The sequence below is a fragment of the Astatotilapia calliptera genome, chromosome 3 (genome assembly GCF_964374335.1).
Source record: "Astatotilapia calliptera chromosome 3, fAstCal68.1, whole genome shotgun sequence".
Classification (NCBI taxonomy): Eukaryota; Metazoa; Chordata; class Actinopteri; order Cichliformes; family Cichlidae; genus Astatotilapia; species Astatotilapia calliptera.
In genome coordinates this window covers 36450275-36467735 of record NC_137424.1, presented here as the reverse complement: position 1 = coordinate 36467735, position 17461 = coordinate 36450275, and the positions used below count along the sequence as shown (strand labels likewise).

Below are 17461 nucleotides of genomic sequence, written 5' to 3'. Positions count from 1 at the left end.
GTTGTATTTATCCGCAACACCTAAAGGCCGGTCCGTGAAAATATTGTCGGACATAAACCAGTCAATGGCGCAAAAAAGGTTGCGGACCGCTGGCTTAGAGTACCAAACAAGTGGAACCAGATAATCTTCCACGGCACACCTGATCATTTCTCACGGGACACCTATGTGCCGCGGCAAGTTGGGAAACACTGCTCTAAATCACTAGATATTGGTACAGTCCTAAAAATGTTATAGCTATACCTGTAAAAAAAATTGTAAAGTTCTGGAAGAAGACTAGCATTTAAAATATTATACTAACAGATATGTCAATAACATCAGTTATCTCTTTGTCATTTAGCTGCTACATAGCTTAGCTTTTCACCGCTCAATACATTCACAATGAAGAAAAGTAATACACCGTGGCTCCTAAAACCAGGAAATGAGAAAAGACAACGAATACTACAGCAAGCAAAGTGAAAGATCCCAGTGAATTAAATTCAATGAATTGCTGGGGCTTACAACTTTTTAAATTGAGAACAGGGTACAGTAAAAAAATAAAAAATAAAAATCAGGCAATAGAGATTTAAGAACAACCACCAGCTAGCAACAAACCCTTTTCATAATACCCAATCAAATCCCATGAGTGTCTGATTACACAGACAATACCAGTGTGAAACATGGCAGAGAAATCCAGTCTCCTACTCGGCCGCACTGAAACCCTGAAATCCCACACCACTATCCATGCTTGACAGACAATATCAGCCTCCCCCACAAGAGGCCCTTATCTTTGATAGCACTTTCCATCAGCACATTGTGAAGAACACTGCTTCAGTTGCAACCACTGTTACAACACTGGCTCTCAATATTTGCCCTGTATGAAGTCATAGCTCATCAGACAGCTTAAGTGAAGTGATGGTCTATAAATCAGAAAGCAAAGAAAAAGTAAGAGTCTAATGAAAATCCATGAGGCGCAACTAGAGGCGGGAGAAGTTCAAGCTTGATATTTTACCTTATACAATTATGATTTTCACAATAAGGAAAGACTTTAACACATTACCCCACCTGATATTACAGCTTAGAACAGACACACGAATAAGTTCATGCATCTTTTAGTGAAGAAATGGAAAGATAAATCTAAAAGCTGTATATTGAGAAAAATGAGGGGAAAAAACCCTTAGCTGCTACTTAGTTGGACGCCCTACTGCTTAAACTTAATTCAAACGTCATCTAAATTTCTGTTTAATGGCTGCATATGCTCAGAACACCAGACCACATGTTGGCTTCTTTCTGAGATCAAACCAGTGATTATACTTATTTTATGCTGGCTCTATCAAGAAATCTACACAAGCTGCTATATGAACGCTCACTGTAATGAGCATTCACTATGATTATGCACTTAATCATAAAGTTGCCTTGCATAACGTGATTTTTTTTCTTCCAATAAGCTAGGTGCAGCGTGCAGCCAGTAGCTGTTTGTCAAATAAGTATTTTCTCTTCCTATTAATGCATCTCACATGTCACCTCTAACTGATTCTCACTAACCCTGAAGCTTGCAGAGGCTGTTTTCTCTGCTACCATGTCTGTTTTTTAAAAATAAATTATCTTATTGTCTTATCTTAAGTATTATGAAGGATTGATACTCCCTGGTTGTTGTTTTTTTAGGCTTTGTTGAAATCTAGTTCAAATGTAACTCAGCTAGATGATAAGATGAACATGAATTAAAAGCACATTCTTGCACTGTGTTCTCTCTGTGTTAACATTGGCACATTGTTTGGCTTCTCTGCAACAAAATGGACACTTCTGAGAATAGTCATTCTGGCTCAGTCCCTGGCATCAAGTGATACATTTCACAAAGGATGAGAATGGAAATGCAGGAAGGAAATATTGCTTTGTGCGCATCTCTATTTTCTCCTTCAGCTTTTCCATTTCTGCTCCAGCGACTCGACTCTATTTACTCTAGCAAAGCTCAGATTACACTTTTATCCACAGACCGGAAGAGATTAGAGCTGTAAACAACAGCATTACAATCCCCAGGCTGAACAACATACAACTTTTATTGTTTGTTGTCTTTGTTTGTTCTTAATAAATACCGTTAAATGTGAAACCCCGTGCCCGAGCAACCAGCTGCATTTTGGTCTGAATGCCCAGCAATACAGCAGGCAGCGATGTTGTCATTGTCGCAGACTGAGCCAAAAGGTAGCTCTGTTTACACTGTCCTCAAGTCGTCTGACCTGACCGACCAGGATCTGAACTGATGTGACCTGGATAAAGTGGTCTGTCACGCATATGAATAATATTTAGCTGAGAAATGTGTCTGAGAAATAATAATAATAATAATAACGGATTGGATTTATATAGCGCTTTTCAAGGCACCCAAAGCGCTTTACAATGCCACTATTCATTCACTCTCACATTCACTCACTGGTGGAGGCAAGCTACGGTTGTAGCCACAGCTGCCCTGGGGCAGACTGACAGAAGCGAGGCTGCCATATCGCGCCATCGGCCCCTCTAGCCAACACCAGTAGGCAAGTAGGGTAAAGTGTCTTGCCCAAGGACACAACGACCAGGACAGAGAGCCCGGGGATCGAACCGGCGACCTTCCGGTTACAGATACGCTTCCCAACCCCCTGAGCCTCGTGAATGCAAACATGACGTCACATTCACGAGGACAGTCGTTAATTGAAGGTTTAACGATAAAAATACCATCAAAGAAAAAGGCTGACCATCTTTTATGGTACAGTAGTGCCCAAAAGTCTTCCTCATTTCAAGATGATCCCACACCGCTTCAATAATGTTGGGGTCCGGCCTCTGGGGAGGCCAATCCATGACTCCTAGTGTTCCACTATATGGTTTCACTATGTGTTTGTTTTTAATCTACACTGGTTTGTTTGGAATCATTATCATGGTGAAAACAAATCTGTTGTTTTCCAGGTTGTATTGCATAGTGGATCAAAACCAATTTTGACATGATCTCCAACACCACTGGCTGAAACCATGACAGAGCCTCCTCTGACTGTACAGAAGATCTTCACTGTTGTACGTCTCTCCTGACTCCCTCCGAACTGATCATTTGTACCCAGCATTCCTAACTTGGATTCATCTATCCTCCATGATTCACTTCCTTTAAAATGGCTTCTTGACAGCCACCCCTGCACTGAGACCATTTCTGATGAGGTTTCAGTGGACAGTAGATGGATCAACTGAAGGACTGGATGGCTTACCCAGGACCTGGCTTTTCTCTTTTTCTCAAGGACACGCCTTTTAGATACTGTTCATGTGCTGTAAATAGTTTTTTCTTGTCCTGTTTCTTTGAATTTGTTAGAAACACACCAATGTTTCAGCTAATAGGTCTTTTGCATCAACCAAACTGTTATACTTACTCTATCCCCTCACTTAAATGTCACTTGCATGCCTCAGTGAATCATAGATCAGTGTTAAGTAGTGTAACATACAGAAATGAACCCAAAAACTGAAAAAGTGAAGATGGCCAGGTACATGAGGTGGAATGAGTGAAAAAGCAGCCAATAGTCAGTGAGTTAGTGCTCAAAACCACACTTTGCTTAAAAGTGTGGCTTCTTGGAAGCAACATATGAAGAAATGAGCGGCATGTTCAGAGCTTTTCCACAGTGCTATGTTTTTACCATAAGAGATGGTCTGCCTGTTTCTAGTCAGGCAGGAAACGTTGCATTCAAATAAGTGCAAATAAGGTTAAGTTTATTCAAAGGCCCATATTGCATTTGGGGGTAAGGTAGTCCTTTCCACTATAAAAATCCATCTGGGGTTTTGCAATGATGAATTTTCAGGTAAGTGAATCAAAATCATCCAACTGATCCATCTATTACTAAACCAATGTAACTATTCCCCAGAAAATTGACTGTGATTAATCATCTCTGTCGTGTAATATTATTATTATTTATTTATTTATTTATTTATTTTTTATTTTTTTTTGCCTGTCCCGTTTGGCTCTTTTGCCATCAGAATTGTTGTCTAAAGGCAAAGAAAGATGCCCAACGGATTTACTTTACCAAATTGACCATCCCAGCCTTGCCGTAATGGTCCATTTGATTCACCTTTTATTGTTTATTTTATTTTCACTTACTGAACATGGGACAGACTTGACTGGGGGAAAGAAAGAGGGAAAGAGTAACAGCTGAGAAGAGGGACGGGGGAGAAGGGCAAAAACCAAAAACCAACAGAATGAGCAGAAAAATAAAAAAAAGAAGAAAAAAAAAATGCATATATCGATCACCTGGATCACCTGCTGAGAAAGAAAAAAGAAAACAAGCAGAAGAGAACAAGAGTAATAGAATAAACAACATCACAATGATATATGGGAATATGACAGTAAATACTAAATGTTAAACATTATTGTGCAGCACATAAGATCAACAGAACACAGTGTGCTTTGAGGTAGGTTTGTGGGTGTGATCACCCGTGTGTACACCTGTGAGCATGGACGCGCTTGTTTTTTTAAAAGGTTCCTTCATGTAATGATCTGCTAGAGGGTGTGGGGGAGCCACAGCCCCGTCCTCCAGGGCATGAAGCAGGTATGGAGGAGATCAAAACTCCAGACATCCAGAGGCCCCCAGAACACAAGAGACCAAGGAAGACCAACAGAGGGGCAGCTGCGCCACTGTCCCAGAAAGAGCTGAGGAGAGTCCCAGATGAGGGCTCACTCAGCAGCCGCGGAGCAGAAGCCAGGGGGAGTTGCAGTGACGCGCCCGTGAGCTCCGCCGGCAGCCAGCCGTGCCTGAGTGACCGAGCCCCAGGCCGAGAGGCCGGGGGCACCCCACCTCCGAAGTGGCCCGAGCGAGCCCCAGGCTCCAGGCCTCGATAAGCGGCCACCAAGGAGTGAGCCGGTGTGTACCTGGACGCCCATCCCCGGACACAAAGAACCACCAACGCACCGACGTCTGAGGGAGTCCGCCACTGGCAGGGGAAGTGGTGGTAGGGGGAGATAGGCCTCCAAACCTTGGAGGGCCTAAGATGTCCCCAGAGAGGTGGCGCCTGACACCCAACCTGACATATAGACACAGACATACAGGCACACACATATACAAACATCCATTCCCACCCTCATGCTCTCATATGCACTTACTCCACACTCAACCAACGTGGAGACAGACATAAAGAGACGCTGTACACACGATCACACTCCCCAAGCGTACTCTACAAACCGGGTCTAGGTGCCCCTGCCCCTGGAGGGGGGAACTGCACCTAGACCCAGGTGGTGTTACCCTTTTCCCTGCGGTGGGGGGAGGCAGACCGCCCCGACTCCGCAGCAGCAGGGAGGCCCCACACTCCAGACCGCAGTCGGACGGCCAACTCCTCCTCCTAGCCCCCCCGCTCCAGCAGGTCGCAGAGAATGGGGGTGAGAGAAGACTCCGAACCTCCCTCCACCCGCTCATTGTAGTGTTGATGCATGTGTGTTCTAAGGTGCATTTAAAACCCAGGAGGGCATGGAGCTACCTGCCAGAGAGCAGCAGGTAAGCGCATAGTCCCTCCTGCTGGCCCTCAATGTCTACGTGTATTTAAAATTGAGAGGTGGGCAACGATGCCAGGGGTGGGGTGTACACCCTGATGGTACTTTGGATTCCGTGTATCGTGCCCACCCCCAAGATCCTATATGTATGTGTAATGAGAGTGTGAGTAATGTGAATGTCTAAGTTGTGGGATAAAATTGAGGCAGAGGCAGCCAGAAGGGGACAGGGGGGTGGCCTCCTCTGCACCCTGGTGACATACCCCTACTCCAAGGTCCTGCATGTGTGGGTGGTTGTGGTGGAGCGGGAAGAGGGAGGCAGCTGGAGATGGGGAGGGAAGGAAGGGAGGGGCAAGTGACCCCTCCCTGGGGCCAGCTCCCCCGCTGACCCCAGTAGGCACTCCCACCCTCCGCGACCTGCCAGGGAAAGGGGGCCCAGGCCCATCCAGACCGGGGCCCAGCGCAGCAGCGCCTCCCGGCCCCACAGAGCCCAGGACAGTCCACCCAACCCCACCACAGAGAAAACTGCACCCACCCCACCATCCACTCTTCTTCCAGACTACATAAGACAATAAACACCCAGGCTGAGATCTTCCTCCACCTCTCCTGTATCTCCCCCTCCTGTAGAGAGAGCCCCTGAGGAGAGGAAAGCTCCTGCAAGATGTGACAATCTTCCCCACCAGTTGAAGAGCCCCCCAGGTGGCTCGATGCACCGGCGGCACCCTGCTCCAGGGCTGGGCCCCCATGCACCCACCCGCCCACAACCCCGGCAACACACCAACCAGGACCCGGGCCCCCGAGGCCCGGCCCGGGCCCCAGCCCAGAGACGGAGCGCCCCCAGAACCTCACGCCCATCCCGGACCCACCCAGGGGCAGCCAGGCTACCAGGTCAGTAACCCACGTCCGTCAGCACAGACCCTCCCCTAGTCCCGCTGCACGCAGCCGCGAGGAAACAGTCACCTGAGAGCCAACAGAGCCCCTAACCGGACATGACCGCTACCCCGGGTTGAGCCCCCCAAGGAAAATGCCTCCGGGGAAGCCCCCGATGCCCTAAGCCTGTCCCTACCCCCACACCAATCACAACAGTGAAGGCGGGACCAAACTATGACCCCCCACCCCCACTAGGTGATGGAGCTGATCAAAGGAGCCCAGAGCAATTGATCTGATGTGGTGGCAGAGGCTGTATCAAGACTAATGTAATCTAATAGATAATTTCTATATTGGTTAGAATTAAGATTATTTTTATTTTTCCAGTTCATGAGGACTGTTTTCTTGGCTATGCATAGGGCAGTGAAAACCATATGGGCGATATTCTTTTCTGAAGTGACATTATCTAAGCTGCCCAACAAACACACTAAGGGGGAAGTTGGAATGTTACATTTCAGACACTTCGATAAGTCTTCACATATCTCGCGCCAAAACTTCTGAACTGGTGGACAGAACCAAAGAGCGTGGATATAATTGTCCGGTGAATTGGTTTGGCAGTGTGAGCAGTTGTTGGTAGACGTAAAGCCCATCTTGAACATCCGATGACCTGTATAGTGCACTCTATGTAATATTTTGTATTGAATTAATTGAAGACTGGGATTTCTAATTAGATGAAAGGTTTTTAAGCAAATCTGAGACCAGAAGTTTAGGTCTAAGTTAACTGATAAATCCGCTTCCCATTTTGCAATAGGAAGTGATATTGATTCATCTGTTTTAGAAAGCATTCTGTATATTTTGGATAGTAATTTGGGGGTTTTAAGAGTAAGAAATTGAACCACACTTGGTGGTGTTTGTAGTTCAACTTGACCCGGTTTAAATTTCTTTTTTACTATGGATTTAATTTGTTGATATTCTAAAAATCTTTTCTTGTTGATCCCATATTGTGTAACTAGTCTGTCAAATGAAATAAATTCTGTTCCTTCTAGTATAGGTTATAAATATTTGATTCCTTTACCACAAAGGCCCATATTGCATTTGGGGGTAAGGTAGTCCTTTCCACTATAAAAATCCATCTGGGGTTTTGCAATGATGAATTTTCAGGTAAGTGAATCAAAATCATCCAACTGATCCATCTATTACTAAACCAATGTAACTATTCCCCAGAAAATTGACTGTGATTAATCATCTCTGTCGTGTAATATTATTATTATTTATAATGCAGATCTCTTAGAAGGCTGAAAGTTACATTGGAATCACTTAAAACAGAACAACATGTCAGAAGAATAGGTACAGATTTCCTTGGGAGGGGCACAGTTTAATCAGAGAAGATAGCAGGAGGAAAAATAGGCTGCAGAAAAGAAGTGACAAGAGCGGAAGGGTAATCCATCCTTATTAGGTACAAATCAAATGCATCAACCGGCCAGTCAGAGGCAATAGAATGGTCAGGGTGATCTGTGAAACAGTGCACAGGACGAGATAGGCCTTAGCTGCTCGGGCCCGAGCTGTGTGATTGCTGGGGCAGAAGCACTGTAAACGCCAAACACAAATACCTTTTGTTCTGTTGCTTTGCATTTAAATTGAATTTGAGACAGTTTCAGCAGTGCGTGGAAACCGCAGGAGACTGAAGACAAATTCTAAACGATGTCTTGCTTCCACATAAGATGCTCTGTAGGATGCTCGGTTGCTCGGAGTCCTGTGCATCACTTCCCTTCCCCGTCACTACAGTCGCTCGGTGAGCTGCCACCATTTAATCTGTTTTCAAAGTATTCTGCAGTGTCATGCTGAAAGGAAAGCTCCTGCCAACTTCTCTTACTGGCAGGCTTGGCTAAAAATACAGCAAGAATCGGACTTTTCGAATCATCAAACATTAAAGATGTTGTGATCAATCTGGCACACAAAATACTCAACTGGTGGTCTATAAAGCTGCTGTTCAGCACTTATCTGAGAGAGCTTTATAGTCAAATTTAAGATGTGGGAGTGTGCATCGCTGTTTTAAGGTCAGATGAGTCCACCAGATGACGGCTGCTGTTGAGGGAGCCCTATCAGGAATTATGACAAAGAGCGGTGTTAGTGACGACAGAAATATTGTAATAAGTCATCGTCATCTAAAAAGTCAAATTCAATGGATTTCAAAAATAATGACAGCTAGAGGAAAACAGAGTGAAAGGCATGCCTGTAGCGTAAGGTTGCATGTAAGACGCACACAGACGACGGTCTCGCTGTTATCTGGACAGCACAGTCAAGTGTGAATGAGGCTCTAAGACACACAGGACTCTGCAGCTAACCTTACAAAGACTAATGAAGCACACGCAAGTTACACTAAAACACATTACCTGGCTCACTTGGCTAATTTATCAATTAATTAGTTTCTTCTGGTGGTGCAATGTGAGCTCCCTGATTATGCTTTAACAGTCATGTTAGACAGCTGAGATCCATTCTGTTTACGCCTGCCTGGTGTTGACACAGAGTTAGCCTGGTAAGTAATGGGACCCGTGGGGGTGGCGGGTGGTGTTGGTCGGGGGGGAATCTGTCTGCAGAATGATGGAGAAGGAGCTCCATTTTCTGCATGGCCATCCATGACAAGCTGCGCCAGAGAGAGTGAGTCATTACACCGTTTTACAACAGATGTGTGAGATGTGTGGGGACTTGATGGGGGCGTGGATGTATCTGGGCTCGATCTTGGCAACCGCACACTCCCAGCCGCGGCCTTGTCTCCTGCGGACCAGACTGTAATGTCCATCCAGGTTTTAGTGCCCTTGACTTAAGAGCTCATACACTGCTCGCTGAACATGGGCAGCAAAATTCTGGTCACACAATGCCACTTTATCCTCTGGAGCCTGCAACACAAAGCTGAGCGCCTGCACGGTGGAGCCAGAAAGCCATTAAGTTATTTCATTTGTCTGCATGATCTCTGCAGCAGCTGTGGCTATTTAAATTAAAATGAAATTATGCAAACGATTTGATTACAGTGTGCAGAAATAATCCCAGGGTGGAAAAGCAAACAACGCAACAAGGTAATGTAATAATTCCACCTTAAATCATCCGTTTCCAAACTGTAAGTCTACTGTAAATCACATGCCCATATAGCTGCAAAGTGCACACATTCTTTGCATGATTGCACGTAGATACAGTGTGTGTGTGTGTGTCTCATGTGCCAGCTAGGGAGGAAAAACATGCTGACTTTAACTCAATGCTGCACCAAAATGAGAAGCAAATTGGCCCCGCAATGAACGAATGTAAAAGGGTGCAATTTAGAAGTTAAACACTGCTTACACTCTCTGCTTTAATGCAGTTCATTATCTTGGCGTCTGAAACAAAAACCTCCCCTGTAATATTTGTAAAACATTATTATTTCCTGTCCAAAAGTGTAGAAGAAAATAACACGAACAGCAATGCTCGCGACACTAATAACACCCCCAGACATTACGCCCTCGCCTCAACTTTGATCACGAGTCACAGAGAGAGCACGGCAACGATCATAGTAAAAAAGTGTCCGAAACTGCAAAAGTAACGGGCCGTCATTTACATCCGGCCTCGTGTCCGTCTTTTTATTTCCTCTGTCTATTCAACCGTGTGACATTTTGCGCAAGTGAGAGTGAGAGAGATTGATCTGTTTGAAATTTCAATCTGCAGCCAATCAAAGGAGACATGAAAACCATTTGAGAGCAGTCATTTTCATCAGTGGATCTACGCTTCAGGAAAATGAAAAGTGAAAAAAAGCACAGAAACATGAGAACACACACAAAAGCCCCCAATTCCTTCGGGACTGCAGCAAGAAAGGTCTCTTAATAAAACATCAAGTGTTCAATACTAGAGCTTCTACTTTTACTTTCGTGGACATTATCATTACAATCACAGAGTAGATGTGCATGAAGAAATAAGCGCGTGTTAATGATGCTAAGTTGCTCTTCTTTCCCTGGAGTCTCCACTCCGACCCTCAGAGGTGTATTGATTTTCTTGTTCTGGTTGGGGAGCTGGAGCAGGGCTGCAGTCCCAATAATTGCCAGCTAACGGTGCGTGGAGAGGACATTGTCTCTTGTATTGCGGAGCGTCTGGGGCAGGTTCAGTTTTTTTTGTTAAAACGCAGCCAAGGCAACTGACAGTTGGAAACATATGAAACAAAGAGCCTTAAAATTAAGTGATTAAACGTGGAAGAGGGAGAGAGAGGAGATAAAAGTTAGGACATGGAGTTGGAAGCAGCAAAGAAAAAGAATGGTGACAACAGAGAAAGGAGAAAACTTTTTAATTTAAGTTAACAATAGCAATGATCACATGAAGAAGAGTCAGAGCAGGGACAATTAATAGAACAATCTTCTGAGGTGCTGATAACAACAACAGACAAGGGAAACAAATCCACACCAAACAAATTACAACTGCTCTTAATAGCGAGTGTTTTAAAGGGCGTAGTTTGGTATTTTTATATTCTTCAGTGCTATTTGGCGTTGCTCTACTTACATGCCGTCTTTACAGTAAGAAGCTTAAACATGAAAACGACCCACCAAAGATTCAGTTTCTCATGATCTCCAAGTCACGGAGGTGAATGAAAGCTCAAATCTTTGAACACGCACTCATGCAGGAATTTGTAACCGAAGCATGCACGCACTACTAAAAATAGCCCGGCCATTCCTTCTACTCAGAAGGACTCTCGTTTACAAACATTAGCGCAAATGGAAAACCTGATTACTCTGGCTATAGGAAGGGTGACTTCAAAAGGACAGCGGCACAGGAGAAACACGGGCCAATGTCGAATGCAAATGGAGACAAATGAAGAAGAATGCCATCCGGGCGATCCGGAGGGTGTAGCGGTGTTGAGGCGGTGACGCTCGATAGGAGCACCAGAACCACAACTACTGTGTCAGGTTGCCTTAACAGCCCTGTATTTCATTTGAGCAAAACCTCAATTGGATTCCCAATCCAAACCAGATTTGGATGGGGAATAGAAAAAGGTCAAAAACTAAATACATTAATTTCAATTTTGACTAGATCCCCTGTACACATCAAGGTTTAATCACTCTTTCAGTTGCGATGGCGATATTATAGTGACAAGCTCATCATTGCCTAATTAGCTCTAGTAATTAATCAGCGGTTCCAGGACTGGTGAAGGACAGAGGTATTCTCTGCTAACACACCAACAACGCTGTTTAAATGACTGCACCAGCTTTCAAATGTGTTTTACTGGCTTTTATGGGGCCAAAACGATCCACCGGGGACTTCGGGATAGTTTTGAAATGTTAATAATCCATGTGCTACTTATTTTCCAGCCATAGCCTCGACAATAGCAAGGTCAAAGAATACTTTCACTATAAGAATACTTCCACGACAGCGAAGACGCTCTCCCTCTTCTGCTTTACATAACACTAGGCCAGATTGTCGAGCAGCACTTTAACGGGCTCTGACAGACACTCACTCATTTTCAGTCAGGCAGAGGAGGATCTGGGTGGACTGAGCTGGTGCTTAGCTACTGTAGGACACCAACTGTAAGTTCTCAAGCCAAGCACTGTTTGTACTGCTCTAATGAGCCAAAGAATCTGTGCTGCTCTGGTGCTGGACAGCAACACAGCAACAGAAACCAGAAACCAGAAGTAGGCAGGGACTGAGTAACGGAGAGACAGCAGGACGTACCTGCCAGGAAGCTGATACGGATAGATGTATCACCGTTAAACATCTTCCGTCTGCCCTCGCCAAAAGGGAGTGAACCTTAAGAAAGGGGTCATGGTGAAAGGTTACGCTTCAAGTTTGACAGAAACCTGTTACTGGATGAACCTGATGCGTCTTCTCTTCTTCCAGTTATGTAAGAAGCTTGGCAGAGATGATTCGATTGGATTCTACAATTGTCCAAATCTGTTGTTCGCTGTGTTAAACATCTCGCAACCATTGATTTCCATCTGCATATTTGTAAAATCCAGGAGCAGAAGGTGCACTGAAAGAATTTTGCACACTAGATGGACAGTTCAAAAGAATCATCAGAACCGAACTTTCAACACAGATCGTTTGAGGATTATATTTTGTGTGAGTAAAACGGAAGTTCATGATCTCATCTTGCATGACATCTATGTTCGTGATTCAAACCAGATGCTTGTCAGGTGAATCAAGCAGATGCTACGATAATGCAGTGGGTGTGAAAGAGACATTATATAACATGGTTTTCCATCTGTTATTGTTCCGCCTGTCCAAGCCCCAAAGAAATGTTCAACAGATACATGCACGGCTTTAATGCTGGGCACTAAAAAAGTGCTTTGTCTGGACTTTTCCTCGCTCAGAAAAGGCCTTTAGCGAGTGAGGTTTTGAAAAAAGGTTTAAAAAAGCTGCATCAACCTTCTACGAGAGACAAAAATCCTTTTTTTTTTATATTTGATATTTCACATTTGTATATTTTTTGGTAGTTTTGTAACAATTCTAGTAATTTGTGAAACATGCAGGCTTAAAACTTCCAGAAATATTTGGGTTTCTCTATCAGAAATGATCTCTAAACGCCCTCTTATAGTGAATGTCTTCATGTACAAGAAGTAAAACAGTCTGGCGTCTCCAGAGCAGGCACTGTTGCACAGATGTGATGCCAAACCAACCTGCCTGTGGGTATCAAATATTCAGTGTTTGGTCAGGGATTATGCGCTTTGAACGTGCTGTCCTCATGGGACAGGTGGAACATGACCTGCCACTATCCGTCAGGAAACCAAAGAGAGGGAAACAAAGAAGGGCCTTCGCGTCACTGGGCATGCCCCCACACACATGCTCACAACTGCATACTGACAGGTAGATTAATGTCGACAGCATTGTCGTATGGCCATAGATTAGATAAGTAACTAAACATCTCGCAAAGGCCGCATCGACTGAGTTTTCTCTGAAGCAGAACACTTTCCCAACACAAATAGAACAAATCTTTTATTTTGATGCCTTTGTCACCAATTAACACTTTTTTAACTTGTAGTTACTATACAGGTAAAAAGGCTACAGAGGGGTTTTTGATTTTAGCATTTTTTCCTTAAAAGTTCTACAAATTATTCCACACAGCAGACGAGAAAGCTCATTTCTAAGTTGATTTCCCAAAAAGGCGACACAAGTTCCCCACAAGATTGTCTCAAAGGACACGTTTCAAGCCCTGATGTTCCACACAGATACTGCAAGAACCATTTAAGGTGTTTGGTTGGGACTACTACTTTGGAGAGGAGCCAGACATGATAATCTGAGAAGCAGAGGCAACGTCTCCAAACTAAACAGTGCATGTTTTCAGGGGCAAGCATGTGGGCGCCTCTGTGCGTGACTGGTTACACTGCAGTCGTGAGGCTCATTTAAATAACTCTCTGATTCACGCCAAACGTTTATGTCTGCGCGAGGATAAAAATGTTCTTATATTCCGCCCATAAATACTCCCACAATGAACCATAAATCATCAGTGCAGTCTGGGCAAACATAGAGGTTAGTGTAATAAGCTCCTGCATCAACAGTGGGAACGAAACCACGTGCAGCTGATGACTTTGCACACTACTTAACCAAAAGGTGTCTCAGGTGCCATCTTTGAACCTGATGCCCCTGACGTCGCAGTCACGCTGAAACTGACGAGGTTTTACACAAATAAAATAATGTGAGAACAAATTAAGTCTTAATTTGACAGCATTAGAAGATTTTGTTGAAACCCCGCCGTGCGCTGCTCTTTCAAATCATGAAGAGGCTTGTCCAATTAAGCACTGCTTCCACAACCGACGGGGCAGAGTGAGCATCATAAGCCTGCCCCTCTTTTCTGTGCTCTGACAGCCGAGGAAAGTAGTGATAATCAAACGCAAAATTTCACATTTCAATTATAGTTTATTAGGGGAATATAGATATGTATTATTTGGCTTGGCCTGAATCTCACAAAAATAAGAGGAAAGAAGTGAAGAGTCTTGTCACAGGCACAAGCAAAAAATGAATTATTTTATATCACAACTATAAAACATAGTCAAGTCAAACCTTCTTTATGTATACAGGTCATTTAAAACAGCAAAAGATGATCTCTAAAATCTTTGTACCCATGTTTGGTATTCACAGCAGGTCACAACATCCAAACTGTAAAATCATCAGAAAGTTTATAAACACTTCAACTGTTCCATTGTAAGGAACGCAGCCAATAAAATATTCGTCTCCGCTAAGCACACTGACAAGCCGAATTAACCTAATTAAAATGATGCAAGCTGCTTAATGGCTCATCAACGCAGTAGCAGTGCAGAGAAAGCAAGTTTTATCGCACAAAAGGTTGAGAGGAGAGGTTGGAAGGGCATGTGCTGTGATGTCAAACGATATGCTTGGACTCGGTTACGAGCACGTGAGCTTGTCCTGATGAGAAGAAAAGGATGATGCATCACAGATGCTGGGACGCCTGACAGCCAGACACTGAGGGAAGAAGCGAACCGTGACGATGCGGTGAAAGATTCCAAAAAAGTATCTGCTCCGAAGCAAATGGCAGATTTACTGTGTTCTGCAATGCAATCCAGCTAAATACAAGCGGGAAAATATATGCTTTAAAATGTCCCAGTGCACAACCACGGGTATTGACTCTAAAACGAATAGACATTGAAAATGTGCTACATAAAGGTAATCAGTATAAATAAACCTGTGACACATACTGATGGTGGACTTGCAGCTCTCCCTGCTCATCTGTCACAGTGGCTGAAATGGAAATGTTGAAGGAGATGAAGATTTCCCCTGGTGTGAGCAGCCAACAAGTTTCTGCCTCTCACACTATTGAGCATGTGCTGACACTGCTGTTTGGATTTATAACCTCAGAAAAGCTGTGCATCTGTGATTTGTTTCCCCTCTACAGTTGGAAAATTCAACGCCTGCAGTGGTGGTGGCACGAATATGAATGGTGGGCCTCTTAAACAGTTTATATGTACAGCATGTTTTATACTGTATGCTCTGTTTTTCTTTAATAAACTATGCCCTGCGCTCACTGCAGATATCAAAGGAACTCTCTTTGGAGTGGAACTTCACATTAATGATAATACATCTTTTTCAGAGACCTACACTAACAAAAAGGCTTTTGCGGACAGCAGATGCTCACTGCAGACATCAAACATCTGAAAAGCCCTGTCCTCTTACATCATGCGCATTACCCTCCACCTACTCTATGTATCCATGATGTCCTTGGCAACAAAATGACCAAATGAAGCGATGACTGTGAGTCTCTTCTAGGACAATGAACATCTCAATTAAGACCCCTTGGCCTGTTAACTGACTCCATCTATCATTCTCTTCCCCTGGTCATCCAAATATGGCCGAGCCAGCCTCGCTCTGGTCAAGCTCCATTTATATTAATCTGCAGTGCAGTCTGTGGAAGATGAGTTAATACAATGTGTTCATAGAGAAATGGACCCAACCAACTGGAAACTGGCTAATAAATTACTGGTATTGGGTTTTGTAACCTCATACATGTAATATCTTTTTTCGAGGAATTAAGCTCCAGGTGCTGACATGCAGACATTATCTGTACAGGTGGGAGGAGATAAACAACCAGAACTCTCTTAAGGATTTGAAATAGGGAAAATGTGGTGGCTTCGAATGAGGACTTCAAAACTGAATCCATATATGTGTGATAACACATATATTACATACAGGTGTAATTTAAAGCGTATTTCAATATTTAACTATAATATTGAGATTTGACTGAGCAAAGTATCCTCCTCTGGCTCAGCACATTTACAGTAATTACCCGGGTCCAAAGGGAAATAACGTCCAGCCATGCAGTCTACATGAGTAATAATTAACAAGTACTAACACTAACAATTAAGAACACAGTTTTACACATGAACAAACAAAGCAATGCTGCATTTTACCAGCCAAAGCTTTGGGGACATGAAGGTAAATTACTCCAGAATATACACTAATCGTGTTTGTTACCAAATGGGAATTGCAGTCTGACCTCAGCAACATGCTGGTGGCCATGGAAACCAACAGCATACTCCTCTGGGCATATACTGTAGATGGATTTCTTCAACCTTTGCATCAACCACAAGCCCGTACTCATTGCTATGATTGGAAAACTGAAACCATCTACTCCTTTTATAGTTCACCCCATCGACAAGGTGACTCTTCTGTAGCTGCCTCCCTTCCTCCCGACTTGTTCCTGCTGTCTCAAAGGTCATGGACACCGCAGAAAGTAGGCCACATCTTAGCAGCTTCATTTCGCTCAGCTCAGTTCTTTGACTAAACACACACTGTAAGAACTGAAGTGGCTGCAAGAAGTAAAAATAGTCTTAAATGTTCAGAATCATGTTGTAATTCATTAGCATGTTCAAGAAGCACCTCTCCGGGGCTTAGCACCTTGCGGTGTGATAATCAACAACCTACTCGACAGGAGCTCAGTGAATGCAAAAACCAGACAGGAGACACACAAGGCAAGGGTGTCAATGTATGCTACTAGTGTTGTCACATCATCTGTGCACAAACCGCACATGCCACTGTAAAGTCCAAGAATAATCAACTCTCGAATGATAGCTGTGAATAATTCAGAGCTCGTTTGATGCATAATGTGCAATATGTGCAACGATCAGTATATTCTGCTGCTGGTAACCTTTATCCTTTATTGAACCCTTCATGGAGTAATCTGCTGGTAATCCACCATAATCCATGATTTAATCTTGTTAAAGCCATTGATTTACTATCCTGCTTATTAGAAAAGCTCTTGGTCTGTGTGCACGGATCCAAAAAGAAGCCGAACTATATTAGGCTTTGCAGCACGATACAAGTCCAGAACTATTGATGATTGGTGGTGTTTGTGCACACTGAATGCAACAACTTCATTTTCAAGAAAGGACTCGTAAGGATTTGGAACAAACATACTGCTACACATTATTTTTAATTGACTGACACCACATTACATACAATATGTTGTATGCAACGCTGCTTAAAATTGTTAAGATGCAGAAAACAGGACTGCAACGCTGAGCTGTCAGAACCAGCGAGTCAAATCCTTGAATACATAAAAAAACCTGCTGTTCCTGTATTGCGTGAGATGTTTGATTACATTTCTTTCAACTATAATGACTTCACCTTTGCCTCCGGTTATATTCTGTCCTTCTGTGCACATTTTAACATGCGCGC

General features: G+C 43.7%; 1 protein-coding gene across 3 annotated transcripts in view; it reads right to left on the bottom strand.

Moving 5' to 3' along the window:
• kcnip4a (potassium voltage-gated channel interacting protein 4a) overlaps window positions 1-17461 on the bottom strand; it is a 158753-nt gene that overhangs the window by 92275 nt on the left and 49017 nt on the right. The gene's annotated exons all lie outside the window — the stretch shown is intronic.